The sequence below is a fragment of the Chlamydotis macqueenii genome, chromosome 13 (assembly GCF_036417535.1).
Source record: "Chlamydotis macqueenii isolate bChlMac1 chromosome 13, bChlMac1.mat, whole genome shotgun sequence".
Classification (NCBI taxonomy): Eukaryota; Metazoa; Chordata; class Aves; order Otidiformes; family Otididae; genus Chlamydotis; species Chlamydotis macqueenii.
The window spans coordinates 20268655-20292202 of NC_141568.1; positions in this window are offsets into that span (position 1 = coordinate 20268655).

Sequence of the window (23548 nt, forward strand, 5' to 3'; positions counted from 1 at the left end):
CAGACAGCTCTAAGGACACCACCAACTTTCCTTTGTCAAAATAAAATAAAAAAATTCAAGAGGTTTGCTTAGAAATTGCTTCAAGCTTCTAGGGAGAGCTGGGGTATTTCCAGAGCTGGTTTTGTTATCCCCATGTAGAAAACATAAAGGTGGCTGAATGGCCACGTTTGAAGTCTGGCAGAAATTAGATCCTAGATCTGTGTACCATCTGCCTAGCGCATTTTTGTTATTATTCATTCAGGTAACGTCTCCTTCCTCCAGTAATTTCTGTGAAAACCATTCTAAAAAGCTATTCAGGAAACTAAATTAAACTTAGAGAAACATGTTGAGGAACTATGCAGTGACATGGATTAGTGTTTTTCCAGGAGAATAAGTTGATTTTCATTATTTGTATGACTTCTGGGAAACATCTAAGCCAAAGCACCTTTGAATACTTGATTATTTATTATGGCATTTCTTTCACTTAGTAGGCTTCTCAACATGTGTAAAAGACTAGGGATTTACCCGTGTTATTTTCAGGATATAGAGGCAGGGAGTTCAGGGAAAAATATTAGTGGTGAGGGCTTGTAACAGGAATGTCGTAGAAATGCGTATTCTTGTGATAAGTTCCATTTTGGGGCTGTTAGCCAGACCTCTTGTAATAAATTTTGGCTTTCCTAAACAGGAAACCTTAGGAAAATTCATTTGAATGAACTGTAGCTGTGAATTAACGTTCCCAAGTGCCTTTACACAGACAGGCACGTCAGGGTTTAACAGTCCAAGTGGAGTTAGGGGATGTTCAGGGTATAGCTGGGAGCCAGCACAGCTTCTGCAGTAATTACCTTTTAACAACAGAGGTCAAATGGGAAGACTCATACTGCTTTTAGTATCTTCAGCTCTTCAGTTTCACTTAAGCTGTGCTCATTTTTATCCTTGAGAGACCCATGGTAATGAAGTGGAGCAATAGCTTTGCTTAGTGCTGCATGGAAACGAGGAATACGACTCAATTACTGTAATAATCAACAATGCAAAACTTGGAAGATGGAATCCTTGTCCCTTAAGGCTCTCCCCACGATGAAGATCAGAGAAAATCTCCTGTGGTTTATAGCTGCACGGATGGACACATGGACATATACACCACCCTGGACACAGGGTCTGTAACGACTATATTGCTTATAGATCCTGTGGTTGTGGGTCCATTGAACCTATAGATCATCCCCCGTTCTGTTCAGTCCCTATATCTTACCAATTTTTAGTATCATTTTAGGAATCTACTGCTAGATCTGCATGCTGGAGTCCTGTACCACCTCAGAAGTGCTGCGCACAGAGGTGAACGCCCTTCTCTTACGCCATTTCCCACTGCACCACTTATGTCATATGGTTGCTTCCCCACTATGGTACCCAAACGCATTTCGCAGTATCTTCTTTCACAATACCACTCACCAGGCACAGCTCATAGTCCCTGTTACTTTATTTATTACTTTGCTTTTGGGTATGTAACCAAAGATTTTATTCTTCTGGCTCCAATCCTACTTTGCAATCCAAGTCACCTGTATGGACAGGTTTGCCCCTGGTTGGATTCTGCCATCAACAGTGTCACAGCAGTGATGTTACAGCAAAAAATACTGATTAATGCCAGGCTTCACATTGACATATACCATTCCTGGAAACGTTGCTATCTGATGAAAATTTCTTCTGGCAGCTATTGCAAGACAAGTCCATCATCCAGTTCCTAATTATTTAATGTTTTCCATACAGGCAAACTATAATGTTCATAAGAATTACAGAAGCCTAAATATATTCCTTATCTATTTTCCTTAACCAAACTTTAAATTTTCTCAGACAATAAAGTTAGGCTTGTTTGAAAAGACCTACTTTTCATCTTGATAGTGATTGATTTTATTCTCACCATTGGAAATAATTTGTTAAAGAAATACCACAATATCAATTTTAGCAGCTTACCACAATCACCCAGAACATTAGAATTACTTGAATTACTAATTTTCTGCTCAGGTGGGAACTTTGTCACTTTTTTAGAGAAGTTAAGAATCTTGGTGAGATGAGAAGTGTTGTTAATCTATAATCACCAGAAGTTCTCACCAATTTACAAAAAAAAAAAGTCTTGACAGAGGGCAGATGAATCTGAAGTAAAACCCAGGAGGGACTCTTTTACTTGCATGGCCTATTCGCACTCATCTAACCAGCTCCCATTTTGATCTTCAGTTACTTGGAGACAAAAGTTAATCAATCCATGCATTATAATGAAGTAACTGCACAAAGTATTATTAAATTAAAAACCCACTTGCCGTTACTGAATTGTATCTCTCTGTGAAAAACAACCCATTTTGGAGCAGATTCTGAAGTACCATTCAGTGGTGTTTAGTGCTCAACAGCAAAATCCTTACTGATTCCAACACGTTGAGGATGATTCTTAGCAAGCTTTTCAAAGGGAAGGGTTCTTTCCAGTTAGTAAAACGCTAGCCTCAGCTGTGAGAACCAGGGTTTCCTCTCACTCTCCATCATCCGTAGAGCAAGGCAAAAAAAGAATTGAGGCCTTTCAAAACACTCACTGCAGAGGAGCTCTAGAGAATAGGAACATACACAGAGCAGCAGGACAGAAGCCTGGAGTGCTAAAAAGTGTGTCTTGTCCATCTATACTTTATACACCAATTCCCCCAGAAAAAAAACCAATACCCTCCATCTGGCAAAGGAGGGTGCTTTGAGCACTTTGGAGCAAAAAGGCCATTATAGCTTTAAGGGCATTATATAAAATAAAACAAAACATATTTTTTAAATTTATAAATAAACTTAGTATGCTTAGAGAAAAGAGCAAATTATTAACTATTGGGAACAGATGAGGAACATCAGACCATGGCTACTTGTATTTCCTGCATTTTACAGCTGGTTTGCAAGTATGAAGAGTGCAAAGCCTTAAGCCACTCCGAGCAAATGACCACAGCGGGCCATGGTCTGTGACCTTTATTCAGGCTGTTTATTCTGTGTTTGATTCAAGTGTTGTTTTGCCTGAAAGATACACCTTCTTGTGCAGAGTGCTTTCACTTAGGACTGATTTAAAAACCTCTTTCAGGAACTAAAGCAAGTTTTCAAACTCCTCCAGACCCTTTGCCTTCTCCTGCACATCAAGGAGAGAGGACTCTCCGTAGCATTCCTACTTTCACCTAAAATCCCACATCTTTCTCTAAAGAAACTGGTCCTGACAGCAGGTCCCTCCCTCTTCCCCATCAGTTTTTGATGTATCTTAGCCTCTTCAAAATTGTTAGCCTGGGAAAATATGAAGGGCATCTTTATTTCTTTGGAGAAGAAAAACAGGAGCTGTTTAGCACTAAGAACATTTTCTCCTTGTATAGGCTGTTGTAAACACAGTCCTTGTAGAAAAACAACAACAGAAAAACCAAACAAAAAAACAAGAACAAAACACAAATCAAAAATCTCCCCAAGAACAAACAAAATGCTGGTGTCATTACATTTAAAACAAAAAAAAAAAAATCGAGATGATAGATGCAGCCAAAGACTGTGAGCTTGTTCCTTTTAACCCGAAACTCTGCCTGTGGGCCATATCTTCCTAAAAACTCTTTGATACAAGATAGGAACTAATGCTAGGGGCGTATCCAGAACTGCACACAGGTACCTGCTGATTTGCCAACTCACTGGTTTTAAAAGTCTCCTCGCCTGCTCGTGGCACCTCTTGTCAGTCACTGACAGGAAGATCTTCCTCTGTGAAGGGCGATTTGCACAGCAGGGGACCTGCAAAGCAGCTGCCGCAGGTACTGCAAAGAAAATACAGGAAGCAAATGATATAAAAATGAAATGGAAAAAAAAAAGGATCAGGAGAGGGAGGGGAGGAATTTACTCTCATGAAAAATGGGGCATGGAGCAAAGCGGGCAGAAGAGAAGGCAGACATGAAAATGTCATAAAAATCTTGAGTGCAATGGATGTAACTGATGAAAGATATTAAATTCAGCAGAGATGTGCATCCCAGCCAGCCCCAGCTCACTGCCCAAGTGTCCGGCTTGGTGGCCGGTCCAGGGAGGGCAGGGGTCTCCTTGGAGACCTTGGAGGCCTGAGCCACCACAGACCAGACTTTATATTCTCATGGGCTGGGGACAAACAGCTGGTGCTTCTGGCAGGATGGCAGAGTCCTGTGCAGTCACGTCACCTCACGATGCTCTGGAGTACATTTCTGTGGCAAGCGGGAAGACCATTTGCACATCTACGATATTCCCCCTGAATTATTTAAAGGCACAAGAGAGAATACTTTAGCTTCAGTTTGTCATATATGGAAAGGAGGGAACATTAAATAGTGCATTTAGTCTTTGTAAGTCACAAATCTGAAACCAAACACAGGATTAATTTAAGTGTTTTGCTTTACAGAGCAATGTTGGAGGTTTGGCCAGAACATGGCTTCTCTCTCCCACTCCCAAGCCCAGTTTTTTATTTTTCAGTAACTAGGTTATCAGTCTCTTCGGTGCTTATCCCTTTTCCTGCCTCTTTCTGCTTCCCTAGATTTGCCATCATGAAGAATTCTCCTCACAAACATACAAAAGAAACCCGGGACATCTATTTTAACAATCGTATCTTCATACTTTCTTCCTAAAGGGTTTAAAGGTAGAAAAAGCTGTCTTTGTTACGCCACTATACAATATAAGCAGAAGATGAACAGAGTAAATCAAATACACACAGAGATAAAAAGCTAAGTAACCACATTTTTTTTTTTTAAAAAAAAAAGCTAATTCAGTCTGCAGGATTGTAAAACGTTTGCCTGCTCCTGCTAGTTGGGCTGCTCATAGCTATGACTTGCAAGGCACTTGGAAATTCAGTCAAAGCACCTTCTTCAAGGGAAAGCAAGTGCTGGTGTGGGATCTGTGGCTGCAGTACCCCTGGATGGACCATTAGACAGCCCAGGCTAGCTGTAGGATTGAGATAATTACGTTTTACAGTGATGGAAAGGATGAGCGAGATGACGTCCCTTGGCTCATGCCTATGGAGGTGAGGAGATCCACAGAAGAGACACCCAAAGGCATGCTGCTCTGGTACAAGGACGAGCTCATCAAGAAGGGCAATGTCTCTGGACCGTTTCATGGCTCTCAGTCACAGCTTCTGAAAAAGGTACTGTTTGCCTCCTTCCTGAAAATCACCAGAAGTACAATTATATACAGGACAATTTATACCTAAAAGCACGACTCTAAGGAGAAGCTGAAGGTAAATCAGGTTTTCAAATCTAACAACGCATAGATTTTGATATATTTAAGACCTACATCCAGCCTCGGCATTTACAGCTTTAAAATCCAAATTTCTGGCCCAGTCCAGAGCTCCAGCTTCAGGCATGCCAAACAGCTGGCAGATTCAAAAGAGAATTTTTCAACTTTTGCAAGAAATTTAAGTAAAGAACAAATTGCCAAGAACTAGAGGAAGAATCAGTTCACACAGACTTTATATTTTAAAGATAAATTAGAGAGCCTGCAGGTTTTCACATGGCTATTCCAAGGTGTCTCCAGCACCGTGCGCTAACAGGTTAAACTCCAGACTGTAATTTCATACAACTGCGTCTGCGTGCCAGCTCTTGAAACAATTCATCTCAACAACTAGAGTTAAAATGTCCCGATTTTCTAAATCAGCTGGGAAAGACATTTCATAGCAACATGGAATTAATATTGTCCAACTTGTTAAAATTAGTCATGACTGTAATTAAGAGCATACACAGGAGTAGCCATGGGAGGAACAGACCTTTGAAAAGTAGTTTTGGAGGTAAAATTACATATCGATCCCTTGTGATAATGGGATAATGCTTCAAGCTTGCAGGCAGAACTACAGGTCCTTTGAACCATGAAAAATGAACGCACCAGAAGCTGAGTGAGAAAGTTAATAAGTTGCAGGTGAAGCTGAATATTTTTCTAGGTCGTAGGAGGACATCTTCACTGATATAAAATTTTATAAAAATAATTTCCATTTACTTTGCACTAAATAAGTGGCTGTAGAAGACACAAAGATTATGATACAGGCAATGCTGAGGGATTGGATTGTCTGTGAGGAAGGAGGAGGGTGCTAGAACTAAGATGATTCATTAAAATTGGGTTGATGGCTGAACTCCCTAAAATGCCTTGTACTTAAGCATTCAAAATGGTCTAAAAAGGAAGCAAGAAATAAAGCAGAGGTGGAGTACAATATCTGTCACTAGTTGTGGTGACAAAAGTGAAAAAAACCAGGCGCTCTAGGAGAGAGAAAAAGGGTCGACAGTGTTGTTAAGTCAACAACCCCCAAAGAGTGGGATTATTTTAAAGTGGGAATTTCAGTGCTGCCAGATGTGTGTTTTCATTAGGACCAGGAGAGCTCGGCTGCGCGCATTTCAAACCCACTCAGATCTGTGGGCTTAAAAATGTGCTCGTGTAAGTCAGCCTTCTGCATTCCACAGAGGAGCAGGACTTGCGTTTCCAGCAGCAGGAGAGGTTGGTGCTGACCTGGTAAACCTCGTTATTGTCATAGCTGGGTACCAGAAGGTGTGTGTGGCAATTCCCAAAGCTAGCGTTACTTGGTACCTCGTGGCAGTGCGGAAAAGTAGTTCAGGAACAAAACATGTTAGTAAGGTATTGAAAAGAGAAGGAAGAAGAGTAAGGCTGATACAGAAATCCTGAAAAGCAGAAAGAGAGAAGATCTGAAATGCGATTTCCTCATTGACCTGTTCTTTACTCAGGTCCCAAATGAATGCATACATAGCTGGTGCACCAAAGGAAGATGCTTTGTGCCATAAAACCAAAATAATCTTTACATTAGAAAGAGCGCGCACTGATTCCCCTTGCTGACAAAGGCACTTTAGAGCAGAGCCTTCCCAAAGAGCAGACCTTCCCAAGGATAAATACAGCAAGTGGGAAAAGAAGGCTGTTGACCTGTTTTCAGGCCAGATCCTCAGCTGCTGCACATCGACAGAGCCACTGATTAAATTGCTTGCAGCTCTCCTCTCATTGAATAAAATAAATATTTGATCAAATTCAGGTGAGCCACTAGAACAGCAGTCACTAGCCCCCAACATCTATTAATAGTTTAATTTTAAAAAGATTTTTTTTTTAATTGAGAGGAGGAAAGATCTATAGAAGCCTATAAAATCTAAAACCTTCAAGAACAGATTTTTTTTTTAATCCTTTAGAATCAGACATCTATTTTCTCCAGTACTATTATTCCTCACCTTCTGAACTCTTGAGAACAATTATGAGATATTAGAAGATACGTTTGCATCTCAAAATCATAGAAAATATATTTCTGACCATTGTGTTTCACACGGTTTATCTATGAACAGGAATGTCATGTCAGCTTTTGAGCTCTGGAAAATCTGCCTTCAGAGATAGCAATTTTCACCCAAATATCTGTGTGACTTGGAGAAGATAAAGATAATATGAAGCCTTTTTTCCTCCCCTTTGCTAGTTACATTAGTCCTCATATCCTTACTTCATCTGATTTAGAAAGGCAGAAGTAACTAATCATAGCGTACAGTTTTAGTATGAATGATGGTTTAGCCAAAAAGTCTTTTTCATAGTTTGTCAGCACCGATTATGAAATGCACCAGAGCTGCCTCAGCGCCTATTATTCTCCAGCTAAGCTCAAGTATTTCGGTTTTAAACTCTCACTACATTGTCACGAATCAGTATTACTGCCATAGCAAGACCAAGGCACGTGTCTATAATCTCCCTTTCTTACCAGCATACTGACTTGTGCACTAGTACAGAAAAAAATATTGCAGAAAGCACTTTTTGAAAGATGTTTTTCATTAGGGTTTTACCACTGGTAGGCATCTCGCTGGAAGGTGACATTATGGAGATCATTGTGTCTGGCCTCAGTGCCATTACTGACATGTCTGCTTCCCATCTTCTTCCAGGCGTCTGTATTTAGATGATGTGTGAAACCTTGGCCCTCTTAATCAATGGCAAAATTCCCATTGACTTCAATGGGGCCTGGATTTCTCCCTCTGGATGTTTGAATCCAGTCCCTTCATTTCATTCCAGGCTAAAAAATGCTTGGAACACAATAGTTCTCTGCTAATTAACAAATGTATGACAATTGTGAACGTCTCTGGAACAAAGCTCCTGTAGCCTTTGGTCCCTAATTCTGTCCTTAATATGCTGGTTAAATTGTACAGCATTTTAACCTCCTGTACTTTCATCTCAGCTAACACAACCACTTCCAGTGGATAGCCTATGGCACTCATGCCTAAAAGTTAAATCTAAGTTTAAGTGATGCAAGGTCGTGTTCATGCTTTCCCTATAGCTTTTTCATTAGAGTGTATTTGATAGCTTTCTGATAAATCAATCTAGAATATTGTTGCCATGAATAATTTCTACTATAAATTAATAGAAATCAATAAAAATAATGAGAGAAGCAACCTTTGTGTGCTAATTTATCATTCAATTCCTACAAGAATTCAAAAAGAAAAAAAAAGAGCTGAATAGGGCTGGGCAGAGGCTTGAAAAACAAACCAGCATGAAGGCAGACACAAGGGACAGGGAGGCGGAATAAACTCAGGAAACCGCTCAGAGAGGGACCGTATCGGAAGACCCCCTACCAAGTTTCAGTAATTGCGTACATGTCCAACTCAAGATTACAAATGGTGTCACGGACTGTGAAGGGCCCAGGTCCTTTGTATACAAAAATCCATGGCCACAGAGATCCACGTTTCTTTCACAGACCTTTTGAGAAACGTGTCTCTGAGGCATCTCATTTGAACCACCCAGCCGGGAAGCATTAGTTCTCTCCACTGCCACATCACATGGAAGAGTAAGCTATCACCGTTTACGACTTCCGCTCTCACCTCTCTGTAGTTATCGTAAAGCTCATGTTTGAAATCACAAAGTAAAGGTTAAAACAGTTATTTGTAAGACATTCTTCCTCTGCTCTGTGTTAGTTTATATAGTTTAAAAGTTCTTTCAAGGAGGCACTGTTTATTTTTGGCAGTCTTTCCAGAGCCCATGATACCATAGCTGTAAGAACTTTGAGGCTTCTGCTCCTAACTAACCAAATAGATGTACTGCAGCTGAATACTGCAAGTATGCTTTAAGCCAAAAATCTGAGGGTACCTGCTAAAAAAAAAAGTAGACACATGGCTTATTTTGCCTTTTCTTTTTGCCAGGTCAACATATGAGGACGTAGGCACTAAAAATAGGACATTTTTTGACGAATGCTCCTGTGTAGAGCTGAATTGTCCAAACCATCACTAATGCTGATGCAGTGACTTCATTCAAAACTCAACAATGGGAAATTGTTACCCCCACACCTTGTCAAAGCAGGGCTCTCCCAAGTGCTTCCATGATTCCTTCTTCCTCCCAAAGCACATGTTCACCAGGGCACGGCCTGCCCTCAACACACTACTGTCCAAGGTAGAAGTTAGACACATAGGACTGCTTTCAAAAAATCTCTCATCTGTTTTGAGACTTTAAAGTCTTCTCATTTTGACATAAAAATGCACTCTGAAAGCAGGGAAACAGACTGAAACACAACAGGTACCCCAGGGGCTCCACTGTGCCACTCCTCAACAGCGGACCATCAGTCACCACAATGGGAGATGCAAAACAAAAATTACATTCGTGTCCTTTATTTCATACAGCGGGCAGGACAGACATTCAAACAATGGTATAACCAAGCTCTCGGTCTGGTTGTTAAGCCTCCTGTCTCTGTGTGTGACTAGGCCAAGATATGTCAAGACAAAACAGTAGGGAGTTAAGATGTTTGTGGTTGCTTTGCATGGCAGAGTAAGATGTTTGTTCAGTACGTTCTGAAATGTTTCAGGTCTATGTCAAACTCTACCCTCAGGATGAAAAAAAGCTAAAATCTGAGAGTTATTTTCTAGTTAAGAAAAACAGAATAGATATGTCTTTCCTTACTGGCAGGCTTGGAAAGATGATGAGGCAATAAATTCAGCATTAACCTCAGCTGCACCTGCCCCTTCCAATTGCAAAAGCTCTGTCTGTATTGCTCTGTGTAAGATTAACACCTAGGGTCAGATTATGACATTCTTGTGAGCAATACCACTGAAATAAGAGAACATTATGCGGAGCATGGGCTAAGATGCTGTGTAAGAGAAAATGTATCTCACTTTTTCAAAGCAGTGGGAACGAAGGGTTTGTGGAATACAGTCCTTTAACCTCTCACTGCTAATGTGCCAGTCCAGCAAGGGCTGACCACACGCTAAACTTCAGTGAAGATTCATGTGCTAAACATCAGCTACAGAGCATTTTCCTGTGTCAGGAGTTCTGCCAGTTTTTATGCCTCACAGTTCATTGACTATTCTCAGGTTGCAATTCTAAACTTTCCCAGCTCTGCTGATGATCACTAAGAGGTGCAGGAAGATCATGTTCAAAGATTCCTTCCTAACTTCAGTCACTTTAGCTTTTCCTAAATGCAGAAGTCATAAGCTGCTTTAGAACGTGTCTGTGCCATGCTGGTTGTTACTCGGAAGCCCTCTGAGGAGCAGACGGAGCGTTCGCTCAGGGTTCTGGACAATCCCTACTCTTTTCCCAGACTTGACTACTAGTGCCTCATTTGCTTTCATTTTCTCAATCCTGCTGAAGTAATCTGAGAAGTGTGCTGATCCAAGCGGAGGAAACACAGACAAAACTTTGGACTCTGGGCCCAGCTCTACAGCTAAGACTAAAACATAGTACGTACTTCCAAGCACTGTTCCCGTGATCATACATGTAAGTGCTGTCAGCGTCAGTTTTTTCACCCTCGCTTTAACAGCCTACCAAATGTGTTCAATAATATGCACCAAGTTAATGCAGAAATATCTGGAGGATTACTTAATTTCTGAGACCACTGAGGAGCTCAGAGAACAGGCACTAGTTGAGCCCAAAGTATTTGCAGGGATCTCAGTGGATTCCCTTGCTGGTAAAAGCTCAGACCAGACAGAGATAATCTTACTTGGCTGTCAGCATCCAGCCATTAGAGGTGAGCGATGATAACGCTGCTCTGGCTGAGCTGTTGTCTCGTAGAAAGGATATTTAACAGCACGCAGTGTATCAAGCCTCACATTAATAAATGATGCAATTCATTTCAATCAGAATTATTGCCACAAGCACCAAGATGTGTAATTAATATCTTCTGATGCGCCTTGTCTCGTAAGAGTTTTTTATCCAATACGAAGGATCGTTAGGAGTTGTTTCATTCTGAAGAGAACGTTGCATCACAAATTTCTTGTACTAAGCTCCAGTTAAGGATTTTCCACCACAAGAAAATCAGGTATAAAATACTTATTACAGTGCTTTAAAATACGCTAAAATGAACAGTGCTATTTATCTCAGCACAGCAAATACCTTTAAAAAGGTTTTATGTTGCTGAGAACTGGGAAATGAGGAGGCAGACACATCTCTTCACCTGCAACACCACTGGCACAGGCTGCTGAGTAACATCTACCTCTGCACTGGTGTAAGGCTGCAGAATGGAACTAAATGGAACTAAAGTCTGTCATCACGTCATTGCGCACACACAGCTTCTCAGGTATCCTACGTAAAGCTATTTCCCTGGATGTAGCGATGGAAAATATATAGGTTTTGCTATTCAGGCTGTAACATTAATGTCTGAGGAAGTCAATGCCAATTGAAATCAATGGAAATGGGATTTACTGCCGAGGATTTTTCCAGTGGGAAGAGCTTGAGCTGCCTGCTTGGGATTTTCTGAGTTTGGTATGACACTAGGTGGCAGTCGTTGTTTTAGAAGCTTTTTTTTTCTTCCTCTGTTAATTTTGAGCCATAAATAGAAGTGAGAAAGCACACATAATAAAATTAGTGCTGATTCCACTGCCAGCTGAGGAGGTGGGGAAATCTAGAGAGACTCAATACCAGACAGCGACATATTGCTTGAGAACCAAGGCGAAGATGCATCCAAAAAGAGTGTGGGCCAGTCCTGAGGTCTTGTTAAGAAACCTCTGGGAAGGACAACAGAAACCTGCTAAGGAGTCATAGAGCCTGTCATGGGAAGGTTTCCTCTAAGGCATTCCCAGAACTAGCCATGTCATTTCTTTCCCTTCTAGGGCCAATGACTACATTAGCAACAGAATATGGGCTTTTTTTTTCCTCACATGTGGGAAAAATACTGAAAGTTCCCCTTTTTTTTTTCTTTCCTCCTTTGGAGATAAGTTATCTTAGGACAAGAAGAAGTATGTGCATTAAGAGTGAATTGAAAGGTCCACTTTCTACATTGCATGCACTCTGATATTTCTTAATTAACTATCAAAAAGGAATATGATATACTCCCATCACATCATCTATCTAAGAAGTAATAAAACAACAGTTTATGTCTTTGGAATTTCAGCACACCAAATTCTTTAAACATTAAACAAAGTGGATTCAGACAGCACTGTCTCAAGAAACAGTGTACAAAGAAATAATTTAAAAATTTTATGCTTTCAGTATGCAAAACCGAGAAATGAAAACACCGAGGTCAGGTCTAAAAGCTCAGGAGTATTCTAAAAATATAATACATTTCAGTTTCTTCTGAGCCTGATATTCCCTGATCCTATAAAAGGAGATATAATCAAGTTTTTCTCTATATCCATCTTCATAAAATAAGGTGCTTACTTTTTTATGAAAACTAAGATTTTCACCTAATCATTGAGTCAAGGAACTGAAGCTTTAAAAAAAATGTTGCGAGGTCTGCATTTAACTTGCAAGAGTTGGCAGTGCTGCATTTCAGGAACGGCTGGAATGGTGCTTTCGGAAACCATGTACAGCTGTTCAGTGGGACACTGCAATCCTCTAGAACCCCTTTGGGCAGCAAGAGAAGCAAGTACTGGCCGGGTCAGCAAAGGGGATTGTCGTAGTTCAGCCCCAACGGGGACCAGACTACGCAGTCTCTCTCTCACTCCCCCCACTCTCCAAGAGAATAGGAGGAGATTTGACAAACAAAAGAAAACCAGGAAAAAAAACAAACACGTGGGTTGAGATTGAACAAAAAGTAAATTTAACAGTAATGACAGAAGAAAACAAGACAGTGATGGAACACAAATACAGTACAATACCTCACAACAGATCTCCACATCCAGTCTCTTCCAAGCGGCAGGAAACCTCCCTTCAGCACCCTCCTCACTTATATACTGAGCATGATGGCAGATGGGATGGAATAGCCCTTTGGCTAATTTGGGTAAATTAACCCCAGCTGTTAGCTAATTAGTTAACTATCCCAGCCATAGGGGCTACCAGCTTCAGTTCTCCACCCAGCTCAGGTAAATATTAACTCTATCCTGGCCAGAACCAGGACAGGGATTTAACCGTAACATTATCCATGTGGAAATCTGCTCAAGAAGTCTCTACTTTTAGAAAAATAGTGATTTTTAATAAGAAGTTATTGGGAATTTGGTTTTTTTATCATATTCAAAAGCACACTGTACTGCCACCAGCTGAGTTCCTCCTCAGGTCATACAGGATCTTGGCTGTGAGCAAGCACTAGTTTAGAATTAAGTTCTTTCTTAAAGGCTGTTTGAGCACTGACTCTAAATAATAATAGCAGTTGCAGTCATGGCACAAAATAATCTGGCTAAAATGGGAGCCATCTCTCTGGAAGATTTCACTTCTGAAACCTCCTCCATGTCCTAAGAGAAGTGGTCAGGCTGAGGACTGCACTGAGGATCACAGCATCCCAGTAGAGAACAACAGCACTACTGGATTTCTAGTAAATGTGGAATTTCTGGCCAGAGTTCATACAGCATTTTCATTTCTCTGATCCCAATGTTATTTGCCATCAGACTAGATATTTGAGCTAATCTATCCTAATCTAGTTCTTGCATTCTTCTGTTCTCAAAGAAAAAAGAAAACAGCACATTGATTTTTTTTGTCTTCAGACTGACAATGACACTATGCAGAGTAATAGCGATACAGTTATGAACTCCAGCTGTCTTTGGTAAGGAAAAGCCATTAACATTGGCTTTCCCTTTATCCTTTTCTTTTCTATCTGTTTGCTTCTTAGCTGAACTTTCTTTGTACCTCTTGAAACCCACTGTAATAACTCATCCTGATTGCAAAAGACATGCTGGAAGAAAAGGCTGCAAAGCCACTTATTTGTCGTTATCTCGGTTGTTGATCTTAGCCAATAAATGCTGACTGATCACTGCAAATGTTTCTGCTCACAGCAGATACGCAGTGGGCTGATACTTAATTCATTTGAGCTTCTGTTGCTGCCAGTCGTTTAGCATGACAGCTAAAACACCGTACAATGCCCCAGCCCAGGCCACGGGGCGAGCGACGCAGCGTGTCTCGGGAGCGGAGCGGTGCCTGTGCTGCTCTGAAACACATTCTGCTCGACCGTCTAACGCGTGCCCTGGGTATCACCTCCACTCGTCCAGCCGTTTCAGCTGCAGGTGGTGAGGGGAAACACAGAGCTGCACGTCCAGGCTCGTCCAACACAGCTAGCATATTTTAAAGGAGATGGGGAGGGGGACAGAAAGTCGTCCGTGTGTGTGAGCCGACATTGTGGGAGTGGGAAGAAAATGGCTATCTTAGGGACTACTCTGATTTCTACTGACAGATCTGTTCTGCCTGCAGTCGCACCCTGGGCTTTCCCCCGTCTCAGTTTTACCTCACTGTGATGTCCCTCCTCTGTCAGGATAAGGTGCACCGCATCTTCTGCTCCAGGGGTTCAACAGCCAGCCCCAGAACAGAGCTCTTCCCGGCACTTCGCAAACGACGTGTGGCACGTCATCTGCCTCAGGACGGAGTCTGCATTCATCTGTGGGGTGCCAACACACAACAATTAAGAAAGATGAGCAGATAGAATCTAGTTGTTAAAAACCCTTTGTCTGTGCTTCCCCCTCATCTCTAGGCAGGCGCTGCTAGCTACCCACAGGCACTTTTATCTCTTAAACACAACTTTATCCTTCGTAGGCCCTCAGTTTTGAGCCAGCTATCCCAGTGCAGAACTAAGCCAGTCAGCATAAAGACCCCCTCCCCGTCACCCTCACTCGCCGTGAAGGAGACGGCTAAACACAACACACAGCGGCGTGCGCAGCCGCACAGATCAATACTGTCATTGCTTCTCTTTACTCCCCGCCTGTCCACGGCCACCTGCTTGTTCTTGCCATAGAAATGGCAGCTTTTGGCAAATGGACTGACTTCTTTTTCTTTCTTTGAACTAGAGCTGGGGTTACCAGCCCGCAATTAGAGGTGCCACACAGTACAGCACTCCAGGTGACAAGCAGCCGCCCGGAGAAGCACAGACAGGTACACGCACCGAGCACCCGTGACTAGGACGTGGCATCTGCCGTTGTGCAGAGGGCCCATGCAAGCCTGTGCAGCGCTGCGGCTTTGTCGCACAAGAGAAGGGTGCGAGTGGGGCAGGCCCAGAGCAAAGGGGTAAGTTTCAGACACGTGGAGAATGTCTAATATAAATAAAATAAACTGTATGAATTAAATATTTAGCTTTTGAAATGCTAGCTGTTCCAGATGTAAAAATCTAAACAATTATCCCTGAGATAAGCATCACAAAGTATATTTATATTTCCTCCTAGGTTTTATTTTGTGTTCATTAATATATACAACATTTTCCTTTTTAAAAACACTCTATGAGCCACATGCTCTCGCTGTGTACTTCTATGGAATTGCTCTCGGAGTTGGATGAAATTGCATTTGCATTCAAGGCAGAACTCAACTCACTGTAATCATCCCTAATTTGTTGGAGCACTGAGTATTTAAATCAGATTATTATAATGTTTACAGCTCCCACAACCCCCAAATTGCACGATAATTGTCATGTCATGCAATTTATAGCTACGCAGACTGCATTAAGACTGACGGGACCATTGTGTATGTTATTAGTGAAACATTTGTGAAGCTGAAGAAATTATGAGGAATCCAAAAGAAATCTGAGGAGGAGATTCTTACCACCATGCACACAACACAGTTTTAAGTAAAACCACTCTGTTTCACTACAGAAAATGTGCAGCCTTCCTGCCATTTGAGTTCCTAGAGGAAGACTTCAGCTGACATGGCCAGAGGTTCTGGTGGTGAGCAGCCCCAGAGTAAATACAGACTGGTGAAAGCTGAAACACTCTGCAAGCGCATATTCTTCCACCATTAGGCACATTTACTTCCTCAAGTTTATTCCTGATATCAGACAAAAATATAAGGATTGTGAAGTATTCAGAAAGAAAAGACCTACTAAGTACCTGGACAAGTTTCATGCTGCTTGAGTTGCAGCTCTGCTTCTTCTGTAGAAGCCGCTCTATGTGGAATTCAGCGGCTGAATTGAGAACTTGTAAATGAATATATGACACTGAAACGCACCTTGCTCATTGTACAGCACTTAGCACAGTGAGTTTGCTTCATGAGTAAGTGTGTAGATGTTACTATAAAATCACTAAGAGTAGTACTGTCTCATTAAGAGGGAAGAGACAAATGCCAAGGCAATTGTGTTTTTTCTCAGCACTAGAAAATGCACACAGATGCTAGAAACCCAGTGGTGATGCCACTGCTAAAGTTCTCTTCTGGAAAGCTGGGAGAAATGTGGCCCCTGTTTTCCATGTCTCAGAGGAGTATCCCACTCCCCCGTGCAATAGCTGCTGCTCACAGCCCGAGATGGGCGGCCAGCGGTAACTCCGTGTCCTCCTCTTTTAAGGGAGAAATGGCAAATTACCGGGGAAGAAAAATGAAGGCACTGTAATGATCAAAGAGGAATTTTTGCAAAAAGGCATGTGTGGTTGGTTGCTAACTGAAACACAATGTCAGTGGTTCTTTCCCACGGGAAGCAGATTCTCCTGTTGCTCACGGGAAGGCTGCCGGACGCTTGCACAGCCTTTGAGGAGGGTTGCGTTGGACCATCCTCTCTGAGGGATCTCAGGCACGCTGCTGGCAGTGGGACAGAGCCATGGCAGAAGGGACTTCCTTGCGGCTTGTCAGGAAATGGATGACAAGTAAAGCCCCGGTCGGAGGCAGGTTCTGTGCTATCTGCATGACATTGTGGCAACCATGTGGCTGACGAGCTGAAAACCAGGTGGTCGGCAGCAACTGCCAAATCACCATCTTGACCTCGTCAATAGCCAATAAAGAAACAGAGCAGAAACAAGGTACAGATGGCAAATAACGAAATAAAAAGACATTAAGTGGCCAAGAGGAGCCCTTCTGGGGAGTAAATTGGCCCTAATACCACCAATTCTGACTAACAAAAAGAAATTAAATTGCTTGCATAATTTACTGTATGTATTCAGTGCACGAGTATGAGTCATATGCCCCAGCACTCAAAGGAGAATTAGTTTAAAGTATTTAGATGGCCAGTGGTTATCAATAAGGCAAATATCATTTATAAAGATGTAAAGATATTTTCATTCAAGAAAACATAATCAGGGAGAAAGAAAAAGAAATAGATCCTAGAGATCAGCTTGTAGTGGAAGTTGATTCTAAACCAAAATGGAGAGAGGGAAGATGGTAGATTAAAAATCAGTCTCTTCGATTACTTTAAAAATCAAGAACGCAAGTAAGTAAAAGAACTGTACATTTTTTTTTAGAATTGAAAAAAATCAAGTTCAAACATACCTGCCAAAGATTCAAAATTTAAATTAACCTATGAGACAGAAGCAGCTCACTGGGATCCGTTTCAGGAACAATGTGCACGACAAATGAAACAGAACAGCCAAAGTGAGCCATGTTAGAGAAGTAGCATGGGTGTGGTGGAGGGTGATAGCCAGTGAGCCCAGAAGCTCCAAAAGTCAAGGACAACACATTAGGTTAACATAGTATTGCTTTGCCAAAAAGCAATACTAAAACAGGTAACGGCTAATTAAAGGTTATTATTATTAAACGTGAAGTTCCAGTAAAGGTTTAAAATAAGGCATGTTGTAGAAGCTCATAGAAACCGCACCTGTAAGTGCCATCCTTGCAATGCTCTTGTACGTCGGAGGCTCAAAGCTATTTCTTGCCAGCAGCGGTGATCTGCAGACTTAGATGTTGTTAAAAAGCTTACAGTATCAGCAGGGCAACTGCTGCCTCCATTAGAAACATGATACTAAGATGCTGATTAATACCAGGAGGGGGCTTTAATCAGCCAAAGCCATATGCTATTTAACTTAAGATGAAAGTGCAAATGATAATCATTATTTCAGAAAGGATGTATTTAAAAGAAGAGCAGAACAGCAAGTGGCATCTTTTTATCATTAGAGCTTCTTCATGCGGCCCCTTTTTTTCTAAGGCTTTATAAGCTTTTATGAACATCTGGATCGTTTCTTCATTATACGGGCTTCCAATAGCATTATGTTTGATGTACCGTTTTTAGTGCAGCTATGCTAAACTTCTAAATATACAATTAATTCCGATTAATTATAGTTTTCAAACTGGTGAAATTATCCATCATTAACTTAATCACTTGTATTTTATCTTAAAATTGTATTCGCTCTTTTATAATCCCTACATCTAAAGCCGTGCCTTCCCTAGGCTGTGTGTGATGTTTTGCATGCTGTTTATATAAAAGTTTGCCAGCCACTTTCAACTGCTGGTAGGACTGAAGCTGTCAGCGGCAGGCCATTTTGAAATAGAACCTAATTCAGCTTAGTTGTTTTACCAAGAAGTGCTTCAGAGAGAAAGAGGAAAAAAAAAAAAAAGAGGTGAATTTGGCTCTGCGAGGGGCAAGACTTCATTAGAGCTGACGAAACTTTAGTGCTGTGTTCCTTAGACGAAGGCAGGGGGCGAGGGGGGCTTCACAAGAGGAGAGCAAGGGAAGAGAGTTATTCACTGGCTGCCACTCCATGTGGCAGTAATTCCGCACGAACACAGCCAAATGATTTGGAAGTCTGCATCCACTGTACTTGAAGAACTAGGAGCATCTTTAATATCAAGTTACAGCACATCTAAAGGAAAAAAAAAACATCTCCAAAGCTTTTCTGCACATGCTGGCCTCATTTTAGCCTTCTTCTGTGACTTAAACTCGAACTTAAATCATGACACCTTCATCGAATGGCTCGCCCAGTCTCCAAGCCTAAAGGTGGATGTTGTCTTTTCTTTTCTATGACATTTGCAGCATGAAAAGAGAAAGAATCAGAGGGTTAAAGCTGCTTAGCTCCGGCCAGCCTGCTTTCAGACCCTGGAAGTCAGAAAGTGGAGGGGCCCAGACGTGCCATTAGCACTGGTGAGACACAAGTTCCAGCTTCGTGGGGGTGGTAAGTCCAGGGTGCAATAACCTCATTATTACCGTTGTCAGACGTTCAGTTCCCAGTACTCCTCCTCCTTGCAGAAATACCTTCAGTGGGTGGTCAGGCTGAAGACAGGCCACTGTTTTCACTCCTGTCATAAAGTACTTAAGCCCCAATTGCTCCAGGGCTCTCCCTGTCCAGAGCTGTTGACCCTCCACAGAACAACAGAGCGTGGTAAATTGGAGTTACGGAGATACCAATATGGCACAGAGTCTGTGCAGCGTTGCAGTCCATCCTGCTAACCCAAACTGCCTTGACAGCACCTTTTTCAATAGAGCTGAGGCCCCAGAAAGCTGTCCACCCTCTGGTCTCCTGCCCCACCGCAGCCCAGAACACACCCCAACTACCTGGTTTGTCTGCGCCTTAAGGAATGAAGCCGTTGGAAAAGACAATTCTCCTAAAGGTTCATCGTCCCGAGCAGGTATTTTCTAATTCCATCGCACTTCTCCACTACTGCAGCCTTTTCTCTGCTGGACCTGGAGGAGCTCAAATGACATCCACATGCATCTTTTATGAGGAATGTAGTGTTACCCTGGCTTTGGACTAAGGGCTCACGAATGCCTCCTCTGCTTGAATTTATCTAAGAACTGTTAAATACATCACAAGCACAAGCTGTCTTGTCTGTGTTTTCACTGGCATTCTGTGCAATAGCCAGCGCATGGCAAATAGTTGCTGTAACTTCAATTCTTTAATTCAATTGTCTCCTGTAATTGCAGAGACCTCTAGTCCCAAATCTGGATGTCCCACTCTTCTATTCAGGTTATTTTGGATATTATTCTCTTTGTCCATGATACCATATGATATCAAATGATCCTTTTAGGCGCAAGGTTCCTCAAAGTAAAGTTTTTATGTACAGTTCCAGCTGCCTCGGTGTCACAGAGCCATGTGCTCCTGCGCTTCTTGTCTCCCAGGCTCCCGTGGTGGGAAGCTAACATACTGAAAAATACAGTTCCCACTGCCTCCCATTACAAGGAAGCTGATTCTACATTAGCCCCCCTCTCTTCCATCACATGTCGGAAAAACCTTGCTTCTGTCAAAAAAAAACCCAGCTTGACTGACACTGAAAATTTTTGTTCCAAAAGAGAGACTGAGCAGGAGCTACAGTTTGTTTTATTCCTTCTATAGCGAGACAAGGTTGTTGTTGGTTTGAAAACTTGTGCAGCGTGTGAGATCCCGCAGCAAAGCTGTGCCGGCTGGGGGTGGAATCCTTCCGTCTCTTTTAATCACTGCTCTCTTTCCTTTCGGCTCCTGCCCCTCCTTTGGCTCCGCTCTCATTTCTACTCCCCTCCTCTACATGGAAATGTTAAAAAATAAGACTCAGGCACCCGCTCCACGGCTCACCTCCAGGCGTGCCACAATGTGCCTGCTTGTCACAAGGGCTGCTTTTGCTCCGGAGGGCAACGCTTTTACCTTTGATCACTCCAGATGTATTTTCTCCTCATAATAAACTGAAAAATACCATCGTCCTTTTTGGGTCCCTGACAGCTCATTTGCCCAGTACTTCTTCAGTAAGGCAAACAACGAATAGAGGGGTTAAAAAAAATCTACACAGACTTCGGCAGTTTTAAACCCAAATTCAGAAACAGCGGAAATGAACTGTCTCTCCACAGGTGAATGAGCTGCCAGGTTCTCCAAGATCAAGACAGCAACATCCAGATCCAACAGGGCTGGAACTTAGTATTTACTTCAGAAGTTTCTAAGCTGGGCTAACAAGGATGGCTCAAAGTTGACTCCTTCTGGTTCTGGATAATGTACGTACCTCTCCTTCACAAATCACTCCTGACCAAACACAGAGAGCAGAATACTCCCAGTTGCTTCTAGGTAACAGAGAAGACATTCCTATGGTCACCGTGCAAACTTATCCTGGAAAAGAGACTGCGGCTGATTCAAGAACCTCAGAAATACTGGATTAGGCCAGTGGTGATTCTCACCAGCAATGGAGAAGTAACCTTTAAGCCCAGCCATTCATTCCCTGTCTTTTAACCAATTTTCAATAAAATAGCCTGTCTACCAACCTCTTGGCAATGTAGTTTCTTCAATAACCTTTTGTGTGGAACCTTGAAAAAGGTTTTTTGAAACACAAAGTATTGGTGTGCACATGCTTATTGGCACCTCACTGACCTGCAGCAGGTTGGGGCAGGATGTCCCATTCCAGAAGCCCTTGCCCAGTGCACCACACATCTCTGGACTCACCGAACTTTTTCTGTATGACAGACTCTACCCTCATTGTCCTGTGTTTCCCAGCATTCCCCCCAGAGCTCGGTTTGTATGTCACTGACACACCAACTCAGTAAGCTCAGATGGAGGCACTCCGATGGAGTCTGAAATTTCTCATGTGCTTCAGGCTTAGGATCCTCACCGAACGCCACAGCCAGGGTTTGAGCGCTCTCTGAGCACTGGTACACTCTGCAGCGTCCAGTGGGCTCAGGCCATTTAGTGGTGCAAAGGGGCTCAAAAAGCGGCAGCTCCACCTGGCTGTAACCAGGTAAAAATATAAATATTTGTATATAAAACCAAAGCCTTCTACCTTCACTGCTGCCCAAAACCAGTTCCTTTTGAAGATTGTTTTTGGTTTTTTTTTGTGACAGGGATCTTCAGAACTAACACACAGAGCCTCTAAAAGATTAAGGCGCTCGGCTCCTGCTTACAGAAGGGGCTGGGGCTCGCAGGCAAGGTGACCCAGGACAAACAAACCTGCCAGTTTAGTCAGCAGCAGCACACACTAATGGCTAAGAGGCTCGGTTTGTACTAAGATGCCTTGAGCTGGAGTCCCAGCTCTGCCTCTGGCAGAAAGTCTTTCTGTACCCACTGCTCTGTAATTATCTTCTCTGTTCAGATTGCGATCTCTTCATGTCGGTGATGGACGTGATAGATTTGCACAGTGCCAGTGAAACAGGAGCCTTAGCCCAGGTCAGGACCCTGAGGTGCGCTCTCCTCCTCCGGCATTGCACCACACCGTAGCTACGTTACGGTAACCCCCTGCTTGGGGCCAGCTGGAATACACAAATGTCCCTGGGTCTTTTTACAAGAGGAACAAGAGGAGGGACAGAACAAGACCATAGCTGTTCTCTAGGGAGGGACAAAACAGATCAAAGCTCTTAAGGCTAAAAAAATTAAAATTTATATAAAAGGGATTAAAGGGATGGATAGTTTCAAAATGGGGGAGCAGGAGGCTTTGGTTGTCACGTACCTTCTTGTGTTCAGCATGTCATATATGTCAGCCTAAGAAAGATCCCTTTGAGACCCCGCCTTTCTCTGTATTGCACAGACATCTGCCTTCCTGTGACAGGGGCCCTGAATTTCAGAGCCGGAGTACAACAGGAAAGTGATTCTCTAAGAGATCCGTTCCACTAAGCAGGGTCCTTGTATGAAGGACCTCGCACAAGTGAGGCTGAATAACCCCAACTACGGTACATATGATACAAAAAAAATCATCATCATCACTGCCATCAGCTGAAGCAGTGTGGCAACCCGTTGAGGAATACTGCCATCTAAAAGCCCCAGAGAGAGAATATACTTTGGAAAAATTAATCCACCAGTTCTTCTGGCTTTTCAAGATTCAAATACCGAGATCACACCCCTTACCTGCCAGTCCTATTTCGATTCCCTGTGTCTGGAAAAATTGAGAGAGGATCATAACTAAATGAGGTGATGAAGCCTCCTAGAACAAATATAGCTCTTTCCGCACAAGTGCTGAGGGGTAAAACTTTCTTGCCTCCAAAGTCTTTCGAGAGTCTTGAAATTCTTTTCTCCTGTGTTGCAGTTTGAAGTTGCTCCCCACAAACATCCTTGTCAGACAACACTAACTCTCCACCTACTGACTGTCAGGAGTTCTCACACAGATGACATTTAAAAGGCTCAGAGCTTGAAAGCTAATCTCTCTTCTCAGAAGTTTTATTTCCCAGCAAATATTTGGATATCTACCAGACAAATAAAGTGAATGTGGATGTCTCTTTGTAACAGTTTGACCACAAAGGTAAGGACTGTATAAATTGGGACTTAATTTGACTAAAAAAGGTACTTGAGAAAAAACAGTGCCACTTTCAGGCCAGAGTTATATGTAACTGCAATTCTTCAAACAAAAAAATCTGAATTAAAAATCCACTTCTGTAAATGCAATGTTGAGGCTCACCCTGCTGGAACCAGAGTTTCTGTGAACAGTGGATCAAATCCATCAGCAATTTGGCGTGGTTCAAGGTGAGGAAAATATCTGCAATGCCACGAGAGGTGTGATGGATGCGTTCAGAGTACCAAATTGTCCTTAACCCAGCCTGGTTATGGCCGAGCGCTTTTTGACAGCCTAGCCTTTAGCATGCCCAGCAGCCCGGAGGAGTTTCACAGGCTGGGCTAAATCCCACTCTGAGACCGCTTCCCTGCTACTCTCTATCCTTCCGTTCCCATAC